This window comes from Cherax quadricarinatus, chromosome 61 (assembly GCF_038502225.1).
Source record: "Cherax quadricarinatus isolate ZL_2023a chromosome 61, ASM3850222v1, whole genome shotgun sequence".
Classification (NCBI taxonomy): domain Eukaryota; kingdom Metazoa; phylum Arthropoda; class Malacostraca; order Decapoda; family Parastacidae; genus Cherax; species Cherax quadricarinatus.
In genome coordinates this window covers 12681044-12706635 of record NC_091352.1, presented here as the reverse complement: position 1 = coordinate 12706635, position 25592 = coordinate 12681044, and the positions used below count along the sequence as shown (strand labels likewise).

At 48.8% G+C, this 25592-nt stretch overlaps 1 protein-coding gene across 1 annotated transcript in view; it reads right to left on the bottom strand.

The window, feature by feature from the left end:
• LOC128699497 (uncharacterized) overlaps positions 1–12092 on the bottom strand; it is a 98871-nt gene extending 86779 nt beyond the window's left edge. Inside the window, exon 1 of the mRNA XM_070098230.1 lies at positions 11970–12092. The gene's annotated coding sequence lies outside the window, so the exon portion shown is untranslated. The remainder of the gene's footprint in view (positions 1–11969) is intronic.
• Between the last annotated feature and the right edge of the window lie 13500 nt (positions 12093–25592).

The following is a 25592-nucleotide window of genomic DNA, read 5'->3' as shown; positions in this document are numbered from 1 at the left end:
CAGTGTAGCGCAGTATACAACAGTGTAGCGCAGTATACAAGGGCAGTGTAGCGCAGTATACAAGGGGCAGTGTAGCGCAGTATACAAGGGCAGTGTAGCGCAGTATACAAGGGGCAGTAGCGCAGTATAGCGCAGTATACAAGGGCAGTGTAGCGCAGTATACAAGGGCAGTGTAGCGCAGTATACAAGGGCAGTATAGCGCAGTATATAAGGGCAGTGTAGCGCAGTATACAAGGGCAGTGTAGCGCAGTATACAAGGGCAGTGTAGCGCAGTATACAAGGGGCAGTGTAGCGCAGTATACAAGGAGCAGTGTAGCGCAGTATACAAGGGGCAGTGTAGTGCAGTATACAAGGGGCAGTGTAGCGCAGTATACAAGGAGCAGTGTAGCGCAGTATACAAGGGGCAGTGTAACGCAGTATACAAGGGCAGTGTAGCACAGTATACAAGGGGCAGTGTAGCACAGTATACAAGGGCAGTGTAGCACAGTATATAAGGGCAGTGTAGCGCAGGATACAAGGGGCAGTGTAGCGTAGTATACAAGGGCAGTGTAGCGCAGTATACAAGGGGCAGTGTAGCGCAGTACAAAGGGGCAGTGTAGCGCAGTATACAAGGGCAGTGTAGCGCAGTATACAAGGGCAGTGTAGCGCAGTATACAAGGGGCAGTGTAGAGCAGTATACAAGGAGCAGTGTAGCGTAGTATACAAGGGCAGTGTAGCGCAGTATACAAGGGGCAGTGTAGCGCAGTATACAAGGGCAGTGTAGCGCAGTATACAAGGGGCAGTGTAGCGCAGTATACAAGGGCAGTGTAGCGCAGTATACAAGGGCAGTGTAGCGCAGTATACAAGGGCAGTGTAGCGCAGTATACAAGGGCAGTGTAGCGCAGTATACAAGGGGCAGTGTAGCGCAGTATACAAGGGCAGTGTAGCGCAGTATACAAGGGCAGTGTAGCGCAGTATACAAGGGGCAGTGTAGCGCAGTATACAAGGGCAGTGTAGCGCAGTATACAAGGGCAGTGTAGCGCAGTATACAAGGGCAGTGTAGCGCAGTATACAAGGGCAGTGTAGCGCAGTATACAAGGGCAGTGTAGCGCAGTATACAAGGGCAGTGTAGCGCAGTATACAAGGGCAGGGTAGCGCAGTCTACAGTGTAAGTATACAAGGGCAGTGTAGCGCAGTATACAAGGGCAGTGTAGCGCAGTATACAAGGGCAGTGTAGCGCAGTATACAAGGGCAGTGTAGCGCAGTATACAAGGGCAGTGTAGCGCAGTATACAAGGGCAGTGTAGCGCAGTATACAAGGGCAGTGTAGCGCAGTATACAAGGGGCAGTGTAGCGCATTATACAAGGGCAGTGTACCGCAGTATACAAGCGGGCAGTGTAGCGCAGTATACAAGGGCAGTGTAGCGCAGTATACAAGGGGCAGTGTAGCGCAGTATACAAGGGCAGTGTAGCGCAGTATACAAGGGCAGTGTAGCGCAGTATACAAGGGCAGTGTAGCGCAGTATACAAGGGCAGTGTAGCGCAGTATACAAGGGCAGTGTAGCGCAGTATACAAGGGCAGTGTAGCGCAGTATACAAGGGGCAGTGTAGCGCAGTATACAAGGGCAGTGTAGCGCAGTATACAAGGGCAGTGTAGCGCAGTATACAAGGGCAGTGTAGCGCAGTATACAAGGGCAGTGTAGCGCAGTATACAAGGGCAGTGTAGCGCAGTATACAAGGGCAGTGTAGCGCAGTATACAAGGGGCAGTGTAGCGCAGTATACAGGGGCAGTGTAGCGCAGTATACAAGGGCAGTGTAGCGCAGTATACAAGGGGCAGTGTAGCGCAGTATACAAGGGCAGTGTAGCGCAGTATACAAGGGCAGTGTAGCGCAGTATACAAGGGCAGTGTAGGGCAGTATACAACGGCAGTGTAGGGCAGTATACAAGAGCAGTGTAGCGCAGTATACAAGGGCAGTGTAGCGCAGTATACAAGAAGCAGTGTAACGCAGTATACAAGGGCAGTGTAGCGCAGTATACAAGGGCAGTGTAGCGCAGTATACAAGTGAAGTGTAGCGCAGTATAGTATACAAGGGCAGTGTAGCGCAGTATACAAGGGGCAGTGTAGCGCAGTATACAAGGGGAGTGTAGCGCAGTATACAAGGGCAGTGTAGCGCAGTGTAGCGCAGGGGCAGTGTAGCGCAGTATACAAGGGGCAGTGTAGCGCAGTATACAAGGGCAGTGTAGCGCAGTATACAAGGGGCAGTGTAGCGCAGTATACAAGGGCAGTGTAGTGCAGTATACAAGGGGCAGTGTAGCGCAGTATACAAGGGCAGTGTAGCGCAGTATACAACAAGGGGCAGTGTAGCGCAGTATACAAGTATACAAGGGCAGGGTAGCGCAGTATACAAGGGCAGTGTAGCGCAGTATACAAGGGGCAGTGTAGCGCAGTATACAAGGGGCAGTGTAGAGCAGTATACAACAGTGTAGCGCAGGGCAGTGTAGCGCAGTATACAAGGGCAGTGTAGCGCAGTATACAAGGGCAGTGTAGCGCAGTATACAAGGGGCAGTGTAGCGCAGTATACAAGGGCAGTGTAGCGCAGTATACAAGGGCAGTGTAGCGCAGTATACAAGGGGCAGTGTAGCGCAGTATACAAGGGCAGTGTAGCGCAGTATACAAGGGCAGTGTAGCGCAGTATACAAGGGCAGTGTAGCGCAGTATACAAGGGGCAGTGTAGCGCAGTATACAAGGGCAGTGTAGCGCAGTATACAAGGGCAGTGTAGCGCAGTATACAAGGGCAGTGTAGCGCAGTATACAAGGGGCAGTGTAGCGCAGTATACAAGGGCAGTGTAGCGCAGTATACAAGGGGCAGTGTAGCGCAGTATACAAGGGCAGTGTAGCGCAGTATACAAGGGCAGTGTAGCGCAGTATACAAGGGCAGTGTAGCGCAGTATACAAGGGCAGTGTAGCGCAGTATACAAGGGCAGTGTAGCGCAGTATACAAGGGCAGTGTAGCGCAGTATACAAGGGCAGTGTAGCGCAGTATACAAGGGGCAGTGTAGCGCAGTATACAAGGGCAGTGTAGCGCAGTATACAAGGGGCAGTGTAGCGCAGTATACAAGGGCAGTGTAGCGCAGTATACAAGGGCAGTGTAGCGCAGTATACAAGGGCAGTGTAGCGCAGTATACAAGGGCAGTGTAGCGCAGTATACAAGGGCAGTGTAGCGCAGTATACAAGGGCAGTGTAGCGCAGTATACAAGGGGCAGTGTAGCGCAGTATACAAGGGCAGTGTAGCGCAGTATACAAGGGGCAGTGTAGCGCAGTATACAAGGGCAGTGTAGCGCAGTATACAAGGGGCAGTGTAGCGCAGTATACAAGGGCAGTGTAGCGCAGTATACAAGGGCAGTGTAGCGCAGTATACAAGGGCAGTGTAGAGCAGTATACAAGGGCAGTATACAAGCGCAGTATACAAGGGCAGTGTAGCGCAGTATACAAGGGCAGTGTAGCGCAGTATACAAGGGCAGTGTAGCGCAGTATACAAGGGCAGTGTAGCGCAGTATACAAGGGCAGTGTAGCGCAGTATACAAGGGCAGTGTAGCGCAGTATACAAGGGCAGTGTAGCGCAGTATACAAGGGCAGTGTAGCGCAGTATACAAGGGCAGTGTAGCGCAGTATACAAGGGGCAGTGTAGAGCAGTATACAAGGGGCAGTGTAGCGCAGTATACAAGGGCAGTGTAGCGCAGTATACAAGGGGCAGTGTAGCGCAGTATACAAGGGCAGTGTAGCGCAGTATACAAGGGGCAGTGTAGCGCAGTATACAAGGGCAGTGTAGCGCAGTATACAAGGGCAGTGTAGCTCAGTATACAAGTGTAGGCAGTATACAGTGTAGCGCAGTATACAAGGGCAGTGTAGCGCAGTATACGCAGTGTAGCGCAGTATACAAGGGCAGTGTAGCGCAGTATACAAGGGCAGTGTAGCGCAGTATACAAGGGGCAGTGTAGCTCAGTATACAAGGGCAGTGTAGCGCAGTATACAAGGGCAGTGTAGCACAGTATACAAGGGCAGTGTAGTGTAACGCAGTATACAAGGGCAGTGTAGCGCACTATACAAGGGCAGTGTAGCGCAGTATACAAGGGGCAGTGTAGCGCAGTATACAAGGGCAGTGTAGCGCAGTATACAAGGGCAGTGTAGCGCAGTATACAAGGGCAGTGTAGCGCAGGGGCAGTGAAGCGCAGTATACAAGGGGCAGTGTAGCGCAGTATACAAGGGCAGTGTAGCGCAGTATACAAGGGCAGTGTAGCGCAGTATACAAGGGCAGTGTAGCGCAGTATACAAGGGCAGTGTAGCGCAGTATACAAGGGGCAGTGTAGCGCAGTATACAAGGGCAGTGTAGCGCAGTATACAAGGGCAGTGTAGCGCAGTATACAAGGGCAGTGTAGCGCAGTATACAAGGGCAGTGTAGCGCAGTATACAAGGGCAGTGTAGCGCAGTATACAAGGGCAGTGTAGCGCAGTATACAAGGGCAGTGTAGCGCAGTATACAAGGGCAGTGTAGCGCAGTATACAAGGGCAGTGTAGCGCAGTATACAAGGGCAGTGTAGCGCAGTATACAAGGGCAGTGTAGCGCAGTATACTATCAGTGTAGCGCAGTTTACAAGGGGCAGTGTAGCGCAGTATACAAGGGCAGTGTAGCGCAGTATACAAGGGCAGTGTATCACAGTATACAAGGGCAGTGTAGCACAGTATATAAGGGCAGTGTAGCACAGTATACAAGGGCAGTGTAGCACAGTATATAAGGGCAGTGTAGCACAGTATACAAGGGCAGTGTAGCACAGTATATAAGGGCAGTGTAGCACAGTATACAAGGGCAGTGTAGCACAGTATACAAGGGGCAGTGTAGCGCAGTATACAAGGGCAGTGTAGCGCAGTATACAAGGGGCAGTGTAGCGCAGTATACAAGGACAGTGTAGCGCAGTATACAAGGGGCAGTGTAGCGCAGTATACAAGGGCAGTGTAGCGCAGTATACAAGGGGCAGTGTAGCGCAGTATACAAGGAGCAGTGTAGCGCAGTATACAAGGGGCAGTGTAACGCAGTATACAAGGACAGTGTAGCGCAGTATACAAGGGCAGTGTAGCGCAGTATACAAGGGCAGTGTAGCGCAGTATACAAGGGCAGTGTAGCGCAGTATACAAGGGGCAGTGTAGCGCAGTATACAAGGGCAGTGTAGCGCAGTATACAAGGGGCAGTGTAGCGCAGTATACAAGGGCAGTGTAGCGCAGTATACAAGGGGCAGTGTAGCGCAGTATACAAGGGGCAGTGTAGCGCAGTATACAAGGGCAGTGTAGCGCAGTATACAAGGGCAGTGTAGCGCAGTATACAAGGGCAGTGTAGCGCAGTATACAAGGGCAGTGTAGCGCAGTATACAAGTATACAAGGGCAGTGTAGCGCAGTATACAAGGGCAGTGTAGCGCAGTATACAAGGGGCAGTGTAGCGCAGGGGCAGTGTAGCGCAGTATACAAGGGCAGTGTAGCGCAGGATACAAGGGGCAGTGTAGCGCAGTATACAAGGGGCAGTGTAGAGCAGTATACAAGGGGCAGTGTACCGCAGTATACAAGGGCAGTGTAGCGCAGTATACAAGGGGCAGTGCAGCGCAGTATACAAGGGGCAGTGTAGCGCAGTATACAAGGGCAGTGTAGCGCAGTATACAAGTGGCGCAGTGTAGCGCAGTATACAAGGGCAGTGTAGCGCAGTATACAAGTATACAAGGGCAATGTAGCGCAGTATACAAGGGCAGTGTAGCGCAGTATACAAGGGGCAGTGTAGCGCAGTATACAAGGGCAGTGTAGCGCAGTATACAAGGGCAGTGTAGCGCAGTATACAAGGGCAGTGTAGCGCAGTATACAAGGGCAGTGTAGCGCAGTATACAAGGGCAGTGTAGCGCAGTATACAAGGGCAGTGTAGCGCAGTATACAAGGGGCAGTGTAGCGCAGTATACAAGGGCAGTGTATCGCAGTATACAAGGGGCAGTGTAGCGCAGTATACAAGGGCAGTGTAGCGCAGTATACAAGGGCAGTGTAGCGCAGTATACAAGGGGCAGTGTAGCGCAGTATACAAGGGCAGTGTAGCGCAGTATACAAGGGGCAGTGTAGCGCAGTATACAAGGGCAGTGTAGCGCAGTATACAAGGGCAGTGTAGCCCAGTATACAAGGGCAGTGTAGCGCAGTATACAAGGGCAGTGTAGCGCAGTATACAGTGTAGCGCAGTATACAAGGGCAGTGTAGCGCAGTATACAAGGGCAGTGTAGCGCAGTATACAAGGGCAGTGTAGCGCAGTATACAAGGGCAGTGTAGCGCAGTATACAAGGGGCAGTGTAGCGCAGTATACAAGGGCAGTGTAGCGCAGTATACAAGGGGCAGTGTAGCGCAGTATACAAGGGCAGTGTAGCGCAGTATACAAGGGGCAGTGTAGCGCAGTATACAAGGGCAGTGTAGCGCAGTATACAAGGGCAGTGTAGCGCAGTATACAAGGGCAGTGTAGCGCAGTATACAAGGGCAGTGTAGCGCAGTATACAAGGGCAGTGTAGCGCAGTATACAAGGGCAGTGTAGCGCAGTATACAAGGGCAGTGTAGCGCAGTATACAAGGGCAGTGTAGCGCAGTATACAAGGGCAGTGTAGCGCAGTATACAAGGGCAGTGTAGCGCAGTATACAAGGGCAGTGTAGCGCAGTATACAAGGGGCAGTGTAGCGCAGTATACAAGGGGCAGTGTAGCGCAGTATACAAGGGCAGTGTAGCGCAGTATACAAGGGCAGTGTAGCGCAGTATACAAGGGCAGTGTAGCGCAGTATACAAGTATACAAGGGCAGTGTAGTGTAGCGCAGTATACAAGGGCAGTGTAGCGCAGTATACAAGGGCAGTGTAGCGCAGTATACAAGTATACAAGGGCAGTGTAGCGCAGTATACAAGGGCTGTGTAGCGCAGTATACAAGCGCAGTGTAGCGCAGTATACAAGGGCAGTGTAGCGCAGTATACAAGGGCAGTGTAGCGCAGTATAGGGCAAGCGCAGGGCAGTGTAGCGCAGTATACAAGGGCAGTGTAGCGCAGTATACAAGTATACAAGGGCAGTGTAGCGCAGTATACAAGGGGCAGTGTAGCGCAGTATACAAGGGCAGTGTAGCGCAGTATACAAGGGGTAGTGTAGCGCAGTATACAAGGGGCAGTGTAGCGCAGTATACAAGGGCAGTGTAGCGCAGTATACAAGGGCAGTGTAGCGCAGTATACAAGGGCAGTGTAGTGCGCAGTATACAACAAGTATACAAGGGCAGTGTAGCGCAGTATACAAGGGCAGTGTAGCGCAGTATACAAGGGGCAGTGTAGCGCAGTATACAAGGGCAGTGTAGCGCAGTATAAAGTGTAAGTATACAAGGGCAGTGTAGCGCAGTATACAAGGGCAGTGTAGCGCAGTATACAAGTGAAGTGTAGCGCAGTATACAAGGGCAGTGTAGCGCAGTATACAAGCAGTGTAACGCAGTATACAAGGGCAGTATACAAGGGCAGTGTAGCGCAGTATACAAGGGGCAGTGTAGCGCAGTATACAAGGGCAGTGTAGCGCAGTATACAAGGGCAGTGTAGCGCAGTATACAAGTGTAGGGTATACAGTGTAGCGCAGTATACAAGGGCAGTGTAGCGCAGTATACAAGGGGCAGTATAGCGCAGTATATAAGGGCAGTGTAGCGCAGTATACAAGGGCAGTGTAGCGCAGTATACAAGGGCAGTGTAGCGCAGTATACAAGGGGCAGTTTAGCGCAGTATACAAGAGGCAGTGTAGCGCAGTATACAAGGAGCAGTGTAGGGCAGTATACAAGGGGCAGTGTAGCGCAGTATACAAGGGCAGTGTAGCGCAGTATACAAGGGGCAGTGTAGCGCAGTATACAAGGGGCAGTGTAGCGCAGTATAGCAGTGTAGCAGTAGACAAGGGCAGTGTAGCGCAGTATACAAGGGCAGTGTAGCGCAGTATACAAGGGCAGTGTAGCGCAGTATACAAGGGCAGTGTAGCGCAGTATACAATGGCAGTGTATCCCAGAATACAAGCGCAGGGGCAGTGTAGCGCAGTATACAAGGGGCAGTGTAGCGCAGGATACAAGGGGCAGTGTAGCGCAGGATACAAGGGGCAGTGTAGCGCAGTATACAAGGGGCAGTGTAGCGCAGTACAAAGGGGCAGTGTGGCGCAGTATACAAGGGCAGTGTAGCGCAGTACAAAGGGGCAGTGTAGCGCAGTATACAAGGGGCAGTGTAGCGCAGTATACAAGGGCAGTGTAGCGCAGTATACAAGGGCAGTGTAGCGCAGTATACAAGGGGCAGTGTAGCGCAGTATACAAGGGGCAGTGTAGCGCAGTATACAAGGGCAGTGTAGCGCAGTATACAAGGGGCAGTGTAGCGCAGTATACAAGGGGCAGTGTAGCGCAGTATACAAGGGGCAGTGTAGCGCAGGATACAAGGGGCAGTGTAGCGCAGTATACAAGGGGCAGTGTAGCGCAGTATACAAGGGCAGTGTAGCGCAGTATACAAGGGGCAGTGTAGCGCAGTATACAAGGGGCAGTGTAGCGCAGTATACAAGGGCAGTGTAGCGCAGTATACAAGGGGCAGTGTAGCGCAGTATACAAGGGGCAGTGTAGCGCAGTATACAAGGGGCAGTGTAGCGCAGTATACAAGGGCAGTGTAGCGCAGTATACAAGGGCAGTGTAGCGCAGTATACAAGGGCAGTGTAGCGCAGTACACATGGGGCAGTGTAGCGCAGTATACAAGGGCAGTGTAGCGCAGTATACAAGGGGCAGTGTAGCGCAGTATACAAGGGCAGTGTAGCGCAGTATACAAGGGCAGTGTAGCGCAGTATACAAGGGCAGTGTAGCGCAGTATACAAGGGGCAGTGTAGCGCAGTATACAAGGGCAGTGTAGCGCAGTATACAAGGGGCAGTGTAGCGCAGTATACAAGGGCAGTGTAGCGCAGTATACAAGGGCAGTGTAGCGCAGTATACAAGGGCAGTGTAGCGCAGTATACAAGGGGCAGTGTAGCGCAGTATACAAGGGCAGTGTAGCGCAGTATACAAGGGGCAGTGTAGCGCAGTATACAAGGGCAGTGTAGCGCAGTATACAAGGGCAGTGTAGCGCAGTATACAAGGGCAGTGTAGCGCAGTATACAAGGGCAGTGTAGCGCAGTATACAGTGTAGGGCAGTGTAGCGCAGTATACAAGGGCAGTGTAGCGCAGTATACAAGGGCAGTGTAGCGCAGTATACAAGGGCAGTGTAGCGCAGTATACAAGGGGCAGTGTAGCGCAGTATACAAGGGCAGTGTAGCGCAGTATACAAGGGCAGTGTAGCGCAGTATACAAGGGCAGTGTAGCGCAGTATACAAGGGCAGTGTAGCGCAAGATACAAGGGGCAGTGTAGCGCAAGATACAAGGGGCAGTGTAGCGCAAGATACAAGGGGCAGTGTAGTGCAGGATACAAACGCAGTGTACCACAGTACAAGGGCAGTGTAGCGCAGTATACAAGTGGCGGTGTAGCGCAGTATACAAGGGGCGGTGTAGCGCAGTTTACTAGGGGCAGTGTAGTGCAGGATACAAGCGCAGTGTACCACAATACAAGGGCAGTGTAGTGCAGTATACAAGGGGAGTGCAGCGCAGGATATAAGCGCAGTGTATCACAATACAAGGGCAGTGTAGCACAGTATACAAGGGCAGTGTAGCACAGTATACAAGGTTAGTGAGTGTAGAGCAGGGAGCGAGCTCAGTATGCCCCAGGATGGCCGCTACTTACCGCCACTTACGCCTAAGCCAAACCCGTAAGAGCACCAAGGGACGATCTTGACCACATTAATGGGCACTAAAGTGTAAACAAGGCGACAGGGAATGTACCAGCAGCCTGGGCACGTCACTCTGTGCCCATAATGATACTCTAACACAGCTTCACTACTATTACCATTAAAAAAAAGATGCAAGTGAGGATAGTGAAGGAGAGGTAAGGGAGGATAATAAAGGAGAGGTAAGGGAGGATAATGAATGAGAGGTAAGGGAGGATAATGAAGGAGAGGTAAGGGAGGATAATGAAGGAGAGGTAAGGGAGGATAATGAAGGAGAGGTAAGGGAGGATAATGAAGGAGAGGTAAGGGAGGATAATGAAGGAGAGGTAAGGGAGGATAATGAAGGAGAGGTAAGGGAGGATAATGAAGGAGAGGTAAGGGAGGATAATGAAGGAGATGTAAGGGAGGATAATGAAGAAGATACAAGGTAGGATAATGAGGGGAAGGCGAGGGAGGATAATGGAGAGAACATCTGAAGGTTCCGGCGCATCAGAGAACATGTGAACACTAACGTTTCAACGCATTAGAGAACGTGAACGCACTAGGGAACGTTTCAACGCATTAGAGAACGTGAACGCACTAGGGAACGTTTCAACGCATTAGAGAACGTGAACGCACTAGGGAACGTTTCAACGCACTAGGGAACATGTTACCACACTGTCAGCGTCCTGAATGCACAGACAAGCAAGCTGACTGTTGTTGTTGGCTGGAGAGAATCTCTGAGCAGCCACAACACTAACAACTACGACCTTTGCTTCATTATCCACACACAAGTTATTTATAAAATTATTTTCCTCCGTTTGCTCACTCAGAAAAAAAATTTACATTGGTTTAAAAAATATGTTTATATATTTTTGGTCACCATGTATATCACTAAATTAATTTAAAATATCACACCGGCCGCGGCGAGGTAACTTTTTTTGCCAAAATTTTTGCTTCGGTCAAATGAATCGCAGAAAGAGGTTTTGAATTTAGCGTTCCAAATAGATGTGGAAAATGCAACATCATTTTAAACGTCGTTAAAAAAGTGTGTTTGATGTTTTTCTCGGGTGTAAATACGTTAAAAAGCTTTTGATATTGTGGAAATAAGCCGATGCAGAGGCATGTAAACAAATGTGTATTGTCCAGACACAGGCGTAGGTGGTGTACAGCAGTCCCCGCAACACAGCAGTCCCCGCAACACAGCAGTCCCCGCAACACAGCAGTCCCCGCAACACAGCAGTTCCCGCAACACAGCAGTCCCCGCAACACAGCAGTCCCCGCAACACAGCAGTCCCCGCAACACAGCAGTTCCCGCAACACAGCAGTCCCTGCAACACAGCAGTCCCCGCAACACAGCAGTCCCAGCAAGACAGCAGTCCCCCCAACACAGCAGTCCCCGCAACACAGCAGTCCCTGCAACACAGCAGTCCCTGCAACACGGGTTGTACACAGAAGTCCCTGCAGCACAGGTTGAACACAGCAGTCTCTGCAACACAGGTGGAACACCGCAGTCCCTGTAACACAGTCTCTGCAACACAGCAGTCCATGCAACATAGGAGTCTCTGCAACACAGGTTGCACACAGGTCTCTGCAACACAGGTGGAACACAGCAGTCCCCGCAACAAACTTGGAACACAGCAATCCTCACAACACAAGGACAACATTACAACGGTTCTCACAACACAAGTAAAACACTACAAAGGTCCTCACAACACAAGTAAAACAGCACCGGTTCTAACAACACAAGTAAAATACGGCACCGGTTCTCACAACACAAGTAAAACACAGCAACGGTCCTCACAACACAAACTACAGCAATGGTACTCACAACAAAAAAAACACAGCAACGATTCTCACAACAGAAGAAAACCCACAGCAACGGTTCTCACAACAAAAGTAAAATACACATACATATGTTTATGTATATGTATGTGTGTACATATACACCGAGAGGTGTGTATCCCCCGGTGTATACTTAAGGTCACAGCATCCTTGACTGGTGGTGTACAGGTGACATGCAGCCGTAATGACCACAGCCAATTAACGAATAACCCGCCTTAACGACCCTCGTGTAGTAGACAGGCTTCAACTCCAATAATGAATCCATCACTAAATAAATCCAATAAATTAACGAAGCATCAGAATACATTACCTCAAGTGACCGCTGAAGACTTCCAGCTGCTGGTACTATGCACCTCTCAGGTCAACTGTTCCCTCAGATGCACGTGTAGGCAGCTCGTAACAGCTGACTAGCCCTCTCACACCGTCCACAGCCCCGCCCACAGTCCCACCCACACCCCGCGCCCAGGTGAAAGTCTGTGATACTTGCCACGGGGGAAAATTTCTAACGTAATGGCTGGGTTATTTTTGTGTATTACTGTGATGGTGACACACAGTGTGTGGTGAGAGTGCTGCTGTCACAGCTGTTTAGTTGTAGCAACAGCTGTGACACCAGCTGTACTAGCAGCAGGGCCAGATGTTAGTACTAGCAGCAGCACCAGCTGTACCAGCACCAGCAGTAACTCTAATAGCAGCTCCAGCAATGGCATCAGGAGCAGCAAGAACAGCAACACTGGCATCACAACAGTAGCAGTCGCAATGAGAACAGCAACACCAGCAGTAGCACTAGAAGCAACAACAGCAACAACAATAGCAGCAAGAGCATCCAATTTAATGGACAGATTGCACCGGCCACAACTCCAGACATAAAACCCCTCTGCCACAACCCACGACATATACTCTAGGACATATGTCTGGACACACAATAGCCAGAACAATGGACAGACTCAACTTGGCCAATATGCAGGAGAGACCTGTTTTGCCTGACAGCAATGAGTAAATTGATAAAACTTCCAGATAAACTGATCGGCACAGATTGACCAGTAGTGTCCAGGACACAGTGACCTACATACAGATTGACCAGTAGTGTCCAGGACACAGTGACCTACATACAGATTGACCAGTAGTGTCCAGGACACAGTGACCTACATACAGATTGACCAGTAGTGTCCAGGACACAGTGACCTACATACAGATTGACCAGTAGTGTCCAGGACACAGTGACCTACACACAGATTGACCAGTAGTGTCCAGGACACAGTGACCTACACACAGATTGACCAGTAGTGTCCAAGACACAGTGACCTACACACAGATTGACCAGTAGTGTCCAGGACACAGTGACCTACACACAGATTGACCAGTAGTGTCCAGGACACAGTGACCTACACACAGATTGACCAGTAGTGTCCAGGACACAGTGACCTACACACAGATTGACCAGTAGTGTCCAGGACACAGTGACCTACACACAGATTGACCAGTAGTGTCCAGGACACAGTGACCTACACACAGATTGACCAGTAGTGTCCAGGACACAGTGACCTACATACAGATTGACCAGTAGTGTCCAGGGCATAGTGACCTACATACAGATTGACCAGTAGTGTCCAGGACACAGTGACCTACACACAGATTGACCAGTAGTGTCCAGGACACAGTGACCTACACACAGATTGACCAGTAGTGTCCAGGACACAGTGACCTACACACAGATTGACCAGTAGTGTCCAGGACACAGTGACCTACACACAGATTGACCAGTAGTGTCCAGGACACAGTGACCTACACACAGATTGACCAGTAGTGTCCAGGACACAGTGACCTACATACAGATTGACCAGTAGTGTCCAGGACACAGTGACCTACACACAGATTGACCAGTAGTGTCCAGGACACAGTGACCTACACACAGATTGACCAGTAGTGTCCAGGACACAGTGACCTACACACAGATTGACCAGTAGTGTCCAGGACACAGTAACCTGCACACAGATTGACCAGTAGTGTCCAGGACACAGTGACCTACACACAGATTGACCAGTAGTGTCCAGGACACAGTGACCTACACACAGATTGACCAGTAGTGTCCAGGACACAGTGACCTACACACAGATTGACCAGTAGTGTCCAGGACACAGTGACCTACACACAGATTGACCAGTAGTGTCCAGGACACAGTGACCTACACACAGATTGACCAGTAGTGTCCAGGACACAGTGACCTACACACAGATTGACCAGTAGTGTCCAGGACACAGTGACCTACATACAGATTGACCAGTAGTGTCCAGGACATAGTGACCTACATACAGATTGACCAGTAGTGTCCAGGACACAGTGACCTACACACAGATTGACCAGTAGTGTCCAGGACACAGTGACCTACACACAGATTGACCAGTAGTGTCCCGGACACAGTGACCTACACACAGATTGACCAGTAGTGTCCAGGACACAGTGACCTACACACAGATTGACCAGTAGTGTCCAGGACACAGTGACCTACAAACAGATTGACCAGTAGTGTCCAGGACACAGTGACCTACATACAGATTGACCAGTAGTGTCCAGGACACAGTGACCTACACACAGATTGACCAGTAGTGTCCAGGACACAGTGGCCTACACACAGATTGACCAGTAGTGTCCAGGACACAGTGGCCTACACACAGATTGACCAGTAGTGTCCAGGACACAGTGACCTACACACAGATTGACCAGTAGTGTCCAGGACACAGTGACCTACACACAGATTGACCAGTAGTGTCCAGGACACAGTGATCTACACATAGATTGACCAGTAGTGTCCAGGACACAGTGACCTACACAGAGATTGACCAGTAGTGTCCAGGACACAGTGACCTACACACAGATTGACCAGTAGTGTCCAGGACACAGTGACCTACACACAGATTGACCAGTAGTGTCCAGGGCACAGTGACCTACACACAGATTGACCAGTAGTGTCCAGGACAGAGTGACCTACACACAGATTGACCAGTAGTGTCCAGGACACAGTGACCTACATACAGATTGACCAGTAGTGTCCAGGACACAGTGACCTACACACAGATTGACCAGTAGTGTCCAGGACACAGTGACCTACACACAGATTGACCAGTAGTGTCCAGGACACAGTGACCTACACACAGATTGACCAGTAGTGTCCAGGACACAGTGACCTACACACAGATTGACCAGTAGTGTCCAGGACACAGTGACCTACATACAGATTGACCAGTAGTGTCCAGGACACAGTGACCTACACACAGATTGACCAGTAGTGTCCAGGACACAGTGACCTACACACAGATTGACTAGTAGTGTCCAGGACACAGTGACCTACACACAGATTGACCAGTAGTGTCCAGGACACAGTGACCTACACACAGATTGACCAGTAGTGTCCAGGACACAGTGACCTACATACATATTGACCAGTAGTGTCCAGGACACAGTGACCTACACACAGATTGACCAATAGTGTCCAGGACACGGTGACCTACACACAGATTGACCAGTAGTGTCCAGGACACGGTGACCTACACACAGATTGACCAGCAGTGTCCAGGACACAGTGACCTACACACAGATTGACCAGTAGTGTCCAGGACACAGTGACATACACACAGATTGACCAGTAGTGTCCAGGACACAGTGACCTACACACAGATTAACCAGTAGTGTCCAGGACACAGTGACCTACACACAGATTGACCAGTAGTGTCCAGGACACAGTGACCTACACACAGATTGACCAGTAGTGTCCAGGACACAGTGACCTACACACAGATTGACCAGTAGTGTCCAGGACACAGTGACCTACACACAGATTGACCAGTAGTGTCCAGGACACAGTGACCTACACACAGATTGACCAGTAGTGTCATGGACACAGTGACCTACACACAGATTGACCAGTAGTGTCCAGGACACAGTGACCTACACACAGATTGACCAGTAGAGTCCAGGACACGGTGACCTACACACAGATTGACCAGTAGTGTCCAGGACACAGTGACCTACACACAGATTGACCAGTATTGTCATGGACACAGTGACCTACACAAAAAAAGGAGACAGACATGAAGCATTAAACTATAGACCAGTGTCACTGACATGTATAGTATGCAAAATCATGGAGAAGATTATCAGGAGAAGAGTGGTGGAACACCTAGAAAGGAATGATCTCATCAACAGCAGCCAACATGGTTTCAGGGACGGGAAATCCTGTGTCACAAACCTACTGGAGTTCTATGACATGGTGACAGCAGTAAGACAAGAGAGAGAGGGGTGGGTGGATTGCATATTCTTGGACTGTAAGAAGGCGTTTGACACAGTTCCACACAAGAGATTGGTGCAAAAACTGGAGGACCAAGCAGGGATAACAGGGAAGGCACTACAATGGATCAGGGAATACTTGTCAGGAAGACAGCAACGAGTCATGGTACGTGGCGAGGTGTCAGAGTGTGCACCTGTGACCAGCGGGGTCCCACAGGGGTCAGTCCTAGGACCAGTGCTGTTTCTGGTATTTGTGAACGACATGACGGAAGGAATAGACTCTGAGGTGTCCCTGTTTTCAGATGACGTGAAGTTGATGAGAAGAATTCACTCGATCGAAGACCAGGCAGAACTACAAAGGGATCTGGACAGGCTGCAGACCTGGTCCAGCAATTGGCTCCTGGAGTTCAATCCCACCAAGTGCAAAGTCATGAAGATTGGGGAAGGGCAAAGAAGACCGCAGACGGAGTACATTCTAGGGGGCCAGAGACTACAAACCTCACTCAAGGAAAAAGATCTTGGGGTGAGTATAACACCAGGCACATCTCCTGAAGCGCACATCAACCAAATTGCTGCAGCATATGGGCGCCTAGCAAACCTCAGAACAGCATTCCGACATCTTAATAAGGAATCGTTCAGGACCCTGTACACCGTATACGTTAGGCCCATATTGGAGTATGCGGCACCAGTCTGGAACCCACACCTAGCCAAGCACGTAAAGAAACTAGAGAAAGTGCAAAGGTTTGCAACAAGACTAGTCCCAGAGCTAAGAGGTATGTCCTACGAGGAGAGGTTAAGGGAAATCAACCTGACGACACTGGAGGACAGGAGAGATAGGGAGGACATGATAACGACTTACAAAATACTGAGAGGAATTGACAAGGTGGACAAAGACAGGATGTTCCAGAGATTGGACACAGTAACAAGGGGACACAGTTGGAAGTTGAAGACACAGATGAATCACAGGGATGTTAGGAAGTATTTCTTCAGCCACAGAGTAGTCAGTAAGTGGAATAGTTTGGGAAGCGATGTAGTGGAGGCAGGATCCATACATAGCTTTAAGCAGAGGTATGATAAAGCTCACGGTTCAGAGAGAGTGACCTAGTAGCGATCAGTGAAGAGGCGGGGCCAGGAGCTCGGACTCGACCCCCGCAACCTCAACTAAGTGAGTACAACTAGGTGAGTACAGATTGACCAGTAGTGGCCAGGACACGGTGACCTACACACAGATTGACCAGTAGTGTCCAGGACACAGTGAACTACACAGAGATTGACCAGTAGTGTCCAGGACACAGTGACCTACACACAGATTGACCAGTAGTGTCCAGGACACAGTGACCTACATACAGATTGACCAGTAGTGTCCAGGACACAGTGACCTACATACAGATTGACCAGTAGTGTCCAGGACACAGTGGCCTACATACAGATTGACCAGTAGTGTCCAGGACACAGTGACCTACATACAGATTGACCAGTAGTGTCCAGGACACAGTGACCTACACACAGATTGACCAGTAGTGTCCAGGACACAGTGACCTACATACAGATTGACCAGTAGTGTCCAGGACACAGTGACCTACATACAGATTGACCAGTAGTGTCCAGGACACAGTGGCCTACACACAGATTGACCAGTAGTGTCCAGGACACAGTGACCTACACACAGATTGACCAGTAGTGTCCAGGACACAGTGGCCTACACACAGATTGACCAGTAGTGTCCAGGACACAGTGGCCTACACACAGATTGACCAGTAGTGTCCAGGACACAGTGACCTACACACAGATTGACCAGTAGTGTCCAGGACACAGTGACCTACACACAGATTGACCAGTAGTGTCCAGGACACAGTGACCTACACACAGATTGACCAGTAGTGTCCAGGACATAGTGACCTACACACAGATTGACCAGTAGTGTCCAGGACACACTAATCTACACACATTAACTTGCGCATAAAAAATCCTGGACTTAATGTCCATGGATGAGTCGCCTGAACAGATTAATATCAGTAGTTTAATATTCTCTCACTATGTAAATTTGTTTTGGTTTTGCAATCCGTTGCTGTAAAGTTTTCCTTGACAGTAGTAGCCATTCTACTGGTACTAGTAGTACTAGTAGTACTAGTAGTACTAGTAGTACTAGTAGTACTAGTAGTACTACTACACAATATAAACAAGGATAAAATCGACAAACAATAAAATTTACAAACACAAACCCTCGAGACAAATAAATACTTTCATACCAGGTTAAAATAACCAGCTTAAATTAAAACCAAGTCCCACGAGGTCCCCCACAGGCTCTCAGCGACTATAAAAACAATGCCGAAGGTAGAAAGACCTAATCCAATGTACAGTCGGCTGTACATCGCATATTACACACAGGGGGACAGGAGTACCTGTAAACAGGTGGCTACAAGTGTGATGTCAGTGACGGATCCTCCGTCAACAGAGAGTCATCTCAAAGTGACGATTCTTGTTGAAGAACTAACACCCACGTCCTGCTGAAGCTTGTAAAAAGAGTTCAAAGTCTGCAAGTCTCACCTGATCCTACAGACTGGGAATGTGCAGACTGTGGATATGGTCCATGAAGTCATTGTACTACAGAGTGACCTCGATACAGCAGCCTTTGTCTCGGCATCCGGCCGTTCATTTCCCGGGACACCAACATGATCCCACTTCCTTGAATGGCACGTGGAGAGGTGATTTAATTGCAGTGGTGTGTGAGGTAACTGTGGTGGAGCAGATGCATTACTTAAACGTGTAATAGTGGAGGTAATGCAGTAATTGGTGGGTGATCAGCAGCAGGTGGGCGGGGAGGTAACTACAGCAACACAGTACCACAACAACACAGCACTACAGCAATAATACCATAGCAACACAATACCACAACAACACGGCACTACAGAAACACAATACTATAGCAACACAACACTACAGCAACACAATACCACAACAACACAACACTACAGCAACACAATTCCACATCACTACAACACAGCACTACAGCAACACAATACCACAACAACAGGGCACTACAACAACACAGCACTACAGCAACATACCACCATAGCAACATAGCATTACAACAACACAATACCACAGCAACACAGCACTATAGGAACAAAATATCACAGGAACACAGCACTACAGGAACACAAATAACAGGAACACAGCACTACAGGAACACAACACTAAAGCAACACAGCACTACAGCAACACAATGCCAAAGCAACACAGTACTACAGCAACACAGTACAACAGCAACACAGTACAACAGCAACACAGTACAACAGCAACACAGTACTACAGCAACACAGTACTACAGCAACACAGTACAACAGCAACACAGTACTACAGCAACACAATACCACAGGAACACAGCACTACAGCAACAATACCATAGCAACACAATACCACAGCAACATGGCACTACAACAACACAATATCACAGCAAAACAACACTACAGCAACACAGCACTACAGCAACACAATACCACAACCACACAGTACTACATCAACACAGCACTATAGCAACACAGCACTACAGCAACCCAGCACTACAGCAACACAGCACTACAGAAACACAGCACTACAGCAACATACCACCACAGCATTACAACAACACAATACCACAGCAACACTGCACTATAGGAAAAAAAATATTACAGCAACACATCAGTACAGGAACACAAACCCCAGAAACACAGCACTAAAGCAACACAGCACTACGGGAACACAGTGCCAAAGCAACACAACACTACAGCAACACAATACTACAGCAACACAATACCCCAGCACTACAGGAACAAAATATCACAGTACTAAAGCAACACATCACTACAACAACACAGCACTACAGCAACACAATGCCACAACAACACAACACTACAGCAACTCAATACAGCAACACAATTCCACAGCAACACAATACCACAGCAACACAGCACTACAGCAACACAGCACTACAGCAACACAGCACTACAGCAACACATCACAGCAACACAGCATCACAGCAACACAGCATCACAGCAACACAGCATCACAGCATCACAGCAACACAGAATCACAGCAACACAGCAACACAGCATCACAGCAACACAGCATCACAGCATCACAGCATCACAGCATCACAGCAACACAGCATCACAGCAACACAGCATCACAGCATCACAGCAACACAGCATCACAGCATCACAGCATCACAGCATCACAGCAACACAGCATCACAGCATCACAGCATCACAGCAACACAGCATCACAGCATCACAGCAACACAGCATCACAGCAACACAGCAACACAGTATCACAGCATCACAGCAACACAGCAACACAGCATCACAGCATCACAGCAACACAGCAACACAGCATCACAGCAACACAGCAACACAGCATCACAGCATCACAGCAACACAGCATCACAGCATCACAGCAACACAGCATCACAGCATCACAGCAACACAGCATCACAGCAACACAGCATCACAGCAACACAGCATCACAGCAACACAGCAACACAGCATCACAGCAACACAGCAACACAGCAACACAGCAACACAGCATCACAGCATCACAGCAACACAGCATCACAACATCACAACAACACAGCATCACAGCAACACAGCATCACAGCATCACAGCAACACAGCAACACAGCATCACAGCATCACAGCATCACAGCATCACAGCATCACAGCAACACAGCATCACAGCAACACAGCATCACAGCAACACAGCATCACAGCAACACAGCATCACAGCAACACAGCATCACAGCATCACAGCAACACAGCATCACAGCATCACAGCAACACAGCATCACAGCATCACAGCAACACAGCAACACAGCAACACAGCAACACAGCATCACAGCATCACAGCAACACAGCAACACAGCAACACATCACAGCATCACATCAACACAGCAACACAGCAACACATCACAGCATCACAGCAACACAGCAACACATCACAGCATCACAGCATCACATCAACACAGCAACACAGCAACACAGCATCACAGCAACACAGCAACACAGCATCACAGCAACACAGCATCACAGCAACACAGCAACACAGCATCACAGCAACACAGCAACACAGCAACACAGCAACACAGCATCACAGCAACACAGCAACACAGCATCACAGCAACACAGCATCACAGCAACACAGCAACACAGCAACACAGCATCACAGCAACACAGCATCACAGCAACACAGCAACACAGCATCACAGCAACACAGCAACACAGCAACACAGCATCACAGCAACACAGCAACACAGCAACACAGCATCACAGCAACACAGCAACACAGCATCACAGCAACACAGCAACACAGAATCACAGCAACACAGCAACACAGCAACACAACACAGCAACACAACACAGCATCACAGCAACACAGCATCACAGCAACACAGCAACACAGCATCACAGCAACACAGCAACACAGCATCACAGCAACACAGCAACACAGCATCACAGCAACACAGCAACACAGCAACACAGCATCACAGCAACACAGCAACACAGCATCACAGCAACACAGCATCACAGCAACACAGCAACACAGCAACACAGCATCACAGCAACACAGCATCACAGCAACACAGCAACACAGCAACACAGCATCACAGCAACACAGCAACACAGCATCACAGCAACACAGCAACACAGCAACACAGCATCACAGCAACACAGCAACACAGCATCACAGCAACACAGCAACACAGAATCACAGCAACACAGCAACACAGCAACACAACACAGCAACACAACACAGCATCACAGCAACACAGCATCACAGCAACACAGCAACACAACAACACAGCAACACAACACAGCAACACAACACAGCAACACAACAACACAGCAACACAGCATCACAGCAACACAGTAACACAGCAACACAACACAGCAACACAAAATCACAGCATCACAGCAACACAACAACACAGCAACACAGCAACACAGCATCACAGCAACACAGCAACACAGCAACACAACACAGCAACAGGGCAACACAGCAACACAACAACACAGCAACACAGCAACACAGCAACACAACAACACAGCAACACAGCATCACAGCATCACAGCAACACAGTAACACAGCAACACAGCAACACAGCAACACAGCAACACAGCAACACAGCAACACAGTAACACAGCAACACAACACAGCAACACAGCAACACAACAACACAGCAACACAGCAACACAACACAGCAACACAACACAGCAACACAACACAGCAACACAGCAACACAACACAGCAACACAGCAACACAACACAGCAACACAGCAACACAGCATCACAGCAACACAACACAGCAACACAACACAGCAACACAACACAGCAACACAGCATCACAGCAACACAGCAACACAACACAGCAACACAGCATCACAGCAACACAGCAACACAACACAGCATCACAGCAACACAACAACACAACACAGCAACACAGCATCACACCAACACAGCAACACAGCATCACAACAACACAGCAACACAGCATCACAGCAACACAGCAACACAACACAGCAACACAACACAGCAACACAGCAACACAACACAGCAACACAGCATCACAGCAACACAGCATCACAACAACACAGCAACACAACAACACAGCATCACAACAACACAGCATCACAACAACACAGCATCACAGCAACACAGCAACACAACAACACAGCATCACAACAACACAGCATCACAACAACACAGCAACACAACAACACAGCAACACAACACAGCAACACAACACAGCAACACAACACAGCAACACAACAACACAGCAACACAACACAGCAACACAGCAACACAACAACACAGCAACACAACACAACACAGCAACACAACACAGCAACACAGCAACACAACACAGCAACACAGCATCACAACAACACAGCATCACAGCAACACAACAACACAACACAACACAGCAACACAACACAGCAACACAACAACACAGCAACACAACACAACACAACACAGCAACACAACACAGCAACACAGCAACACAACAACACAGCAACACACCAACACAACAACACAGCAACACAACACAGCAACACAACACAGCAACACAACACAGCAACACAACACAGCAACACAGCAACACAACACAACAACACAGCATCACAACAACACAGCATCACAGCAACACAGCAACACAACAACACAGCAACACAACACAACACAGCATCACAACATCACAGCAACACAGCAACACAACACAACACAGCAACACAACAACACAGCAACACAACAACACAACAACACAGCAACACAGCAACACAACAACAACACAGCAACACAACAACACAGCAACACAACAACACAGCAACACAACAACACAGCAACACAACAACACAGCAACACAACAACACAGCATCACAACAACACAGCAACACAACAACACAGCAACACAACAACACAGCAACACAACACAGCAACACAACACAGCAACACAACAACACAACAACACAGCAACACAACACAGCAACACAACAACACAACAACACAGCAACACAACAACACAGCAACACAGCAACACAACACAGCAACACAACACAGCATCACAACAACACAGCACAACACAGCAACACAACACAGCAACACAACACAGCAACACAACAACACAGCAACACAACAACACAGCAACACAACACAGCAACACAACAACACAGCAACACAACAGAACACAGCAACACAACACAGCAACACAACACAGCAACACAACAACACAACAACACAGCAACACAGCAACACAACACAGCAACACAACAACACAACACAGCAACACAACAACACAACAACACAGCAACACAACACAGCAACACAACAACACAACACAACACAGCAACACAACACAGCAACACAACAACACAGCAACACAGCAACACAACAACACAACAACACAGCAACACAGGAACACAACACAGCAACACAACAACACAGCAACACAACAGAACACAACAACACAACAACACAGCAACACAACACAGCAACACAACACAGCAACACAACACAGCAACACAACACAGCAACACAACACAACACAGCAACACAACACAGCAACACAACAACACAGCAACACAGCAACACAACACAGCAACACAACAACACAACAACACAGCAACACAACACAACACAGCAACACAACAACACAGCAACACAGCAACACAACACAGCAACACAACAACACAGCAACACAACACAACACAGCAACACAACACAGCAACACAGCAACACAACACAACACAGCAACACAACACAGCAACACAACAACACTGCAACACAGCAACACAACACAGCAACACAACAACACAACAACACAGCAACACAACACAACACAGCAACACAACACAGCAACACAACAACACAGCAACACAACACAGCAACACAGCAACACAACAACACAGCAACACAGCAACACAACACAGCAACACAGCAACACAGCAACACAACACAGCAACACAACACAGCAACACAACACAACAACACAGCAACACAACACAACACAGCAACACAACACAGCAACACAACACAGCAACACAGCAACACAACACAGCAACACAACACAGCAACACAACACAGCAACACAACACAACAACACAACAACACAACACAGCAACACAACACAGCAACACAACACAGCAACACAACACAGCAACACAACACAGCAACACAACACAGCAACAAAGCAACACAACACAGCAACACAGCATCACAACAACACAGCATCACAGCAACACAGCAACACAACAACACAGCAACACAACACAACACAGCAACACAACACAGCAACACAGCAACACAGCAACACAGCAACACAACACAACACAGCAACACAACACAGCAACACAACACAGCAACACAACACAGCAACACAGCAACACAACACAGCAACACAACACAGCAACACAACACAGCAACACAACAACACAACACAGCAACACAACACAGCAACACAACACAGCAACACAACACAGCAACACAGCAACACAACAACACAGCAACACAGTAATGGCGTCTGATCTTGTTTATCATCTTCATGAATATATATTTGACTCATTAATTCAGCTCATCTAACACAGACCAGAGATTATGTGTGTGTGTGTGTGTGTGTGTGTGTGTGTGTGTGTGTGTGTGTGTGTGTGTACTCTCTCTCTCTCTCTCTCATATATATATATATATATATATATATATATATATATAAATATATATATATATATATATATATATATATATATATATATATATTTTATTATTACACTGGCCGATTCCCACCAAGGCAGGGTGGCCCGAAAAAGAAAAACTTTCAACATCATTCACTCCATCACTGTCTTGCCAGAAGGGTGCTTTACACTACAGTTTTTAAACTGCAACATTAACACCCCTCCTTCAGAGTGCAGGCACTGTACTTCCCATCTCCAGGACTCAAGTCCGGCCTGCCGGTTTCCCTGAACCCCTTCATAAATGTTACTTTGCTCACACTCAAACAGCACGTCAAGTATTAAAAACCATTTGTCTCCATTCACTCCTATCAAACACGCTCACGCATACCTGCTGGAAGTCCAAGCCCTTCGCACACAAAACCTCCTTTACCCCCTCCCTCCAACCTTTCCTAGGC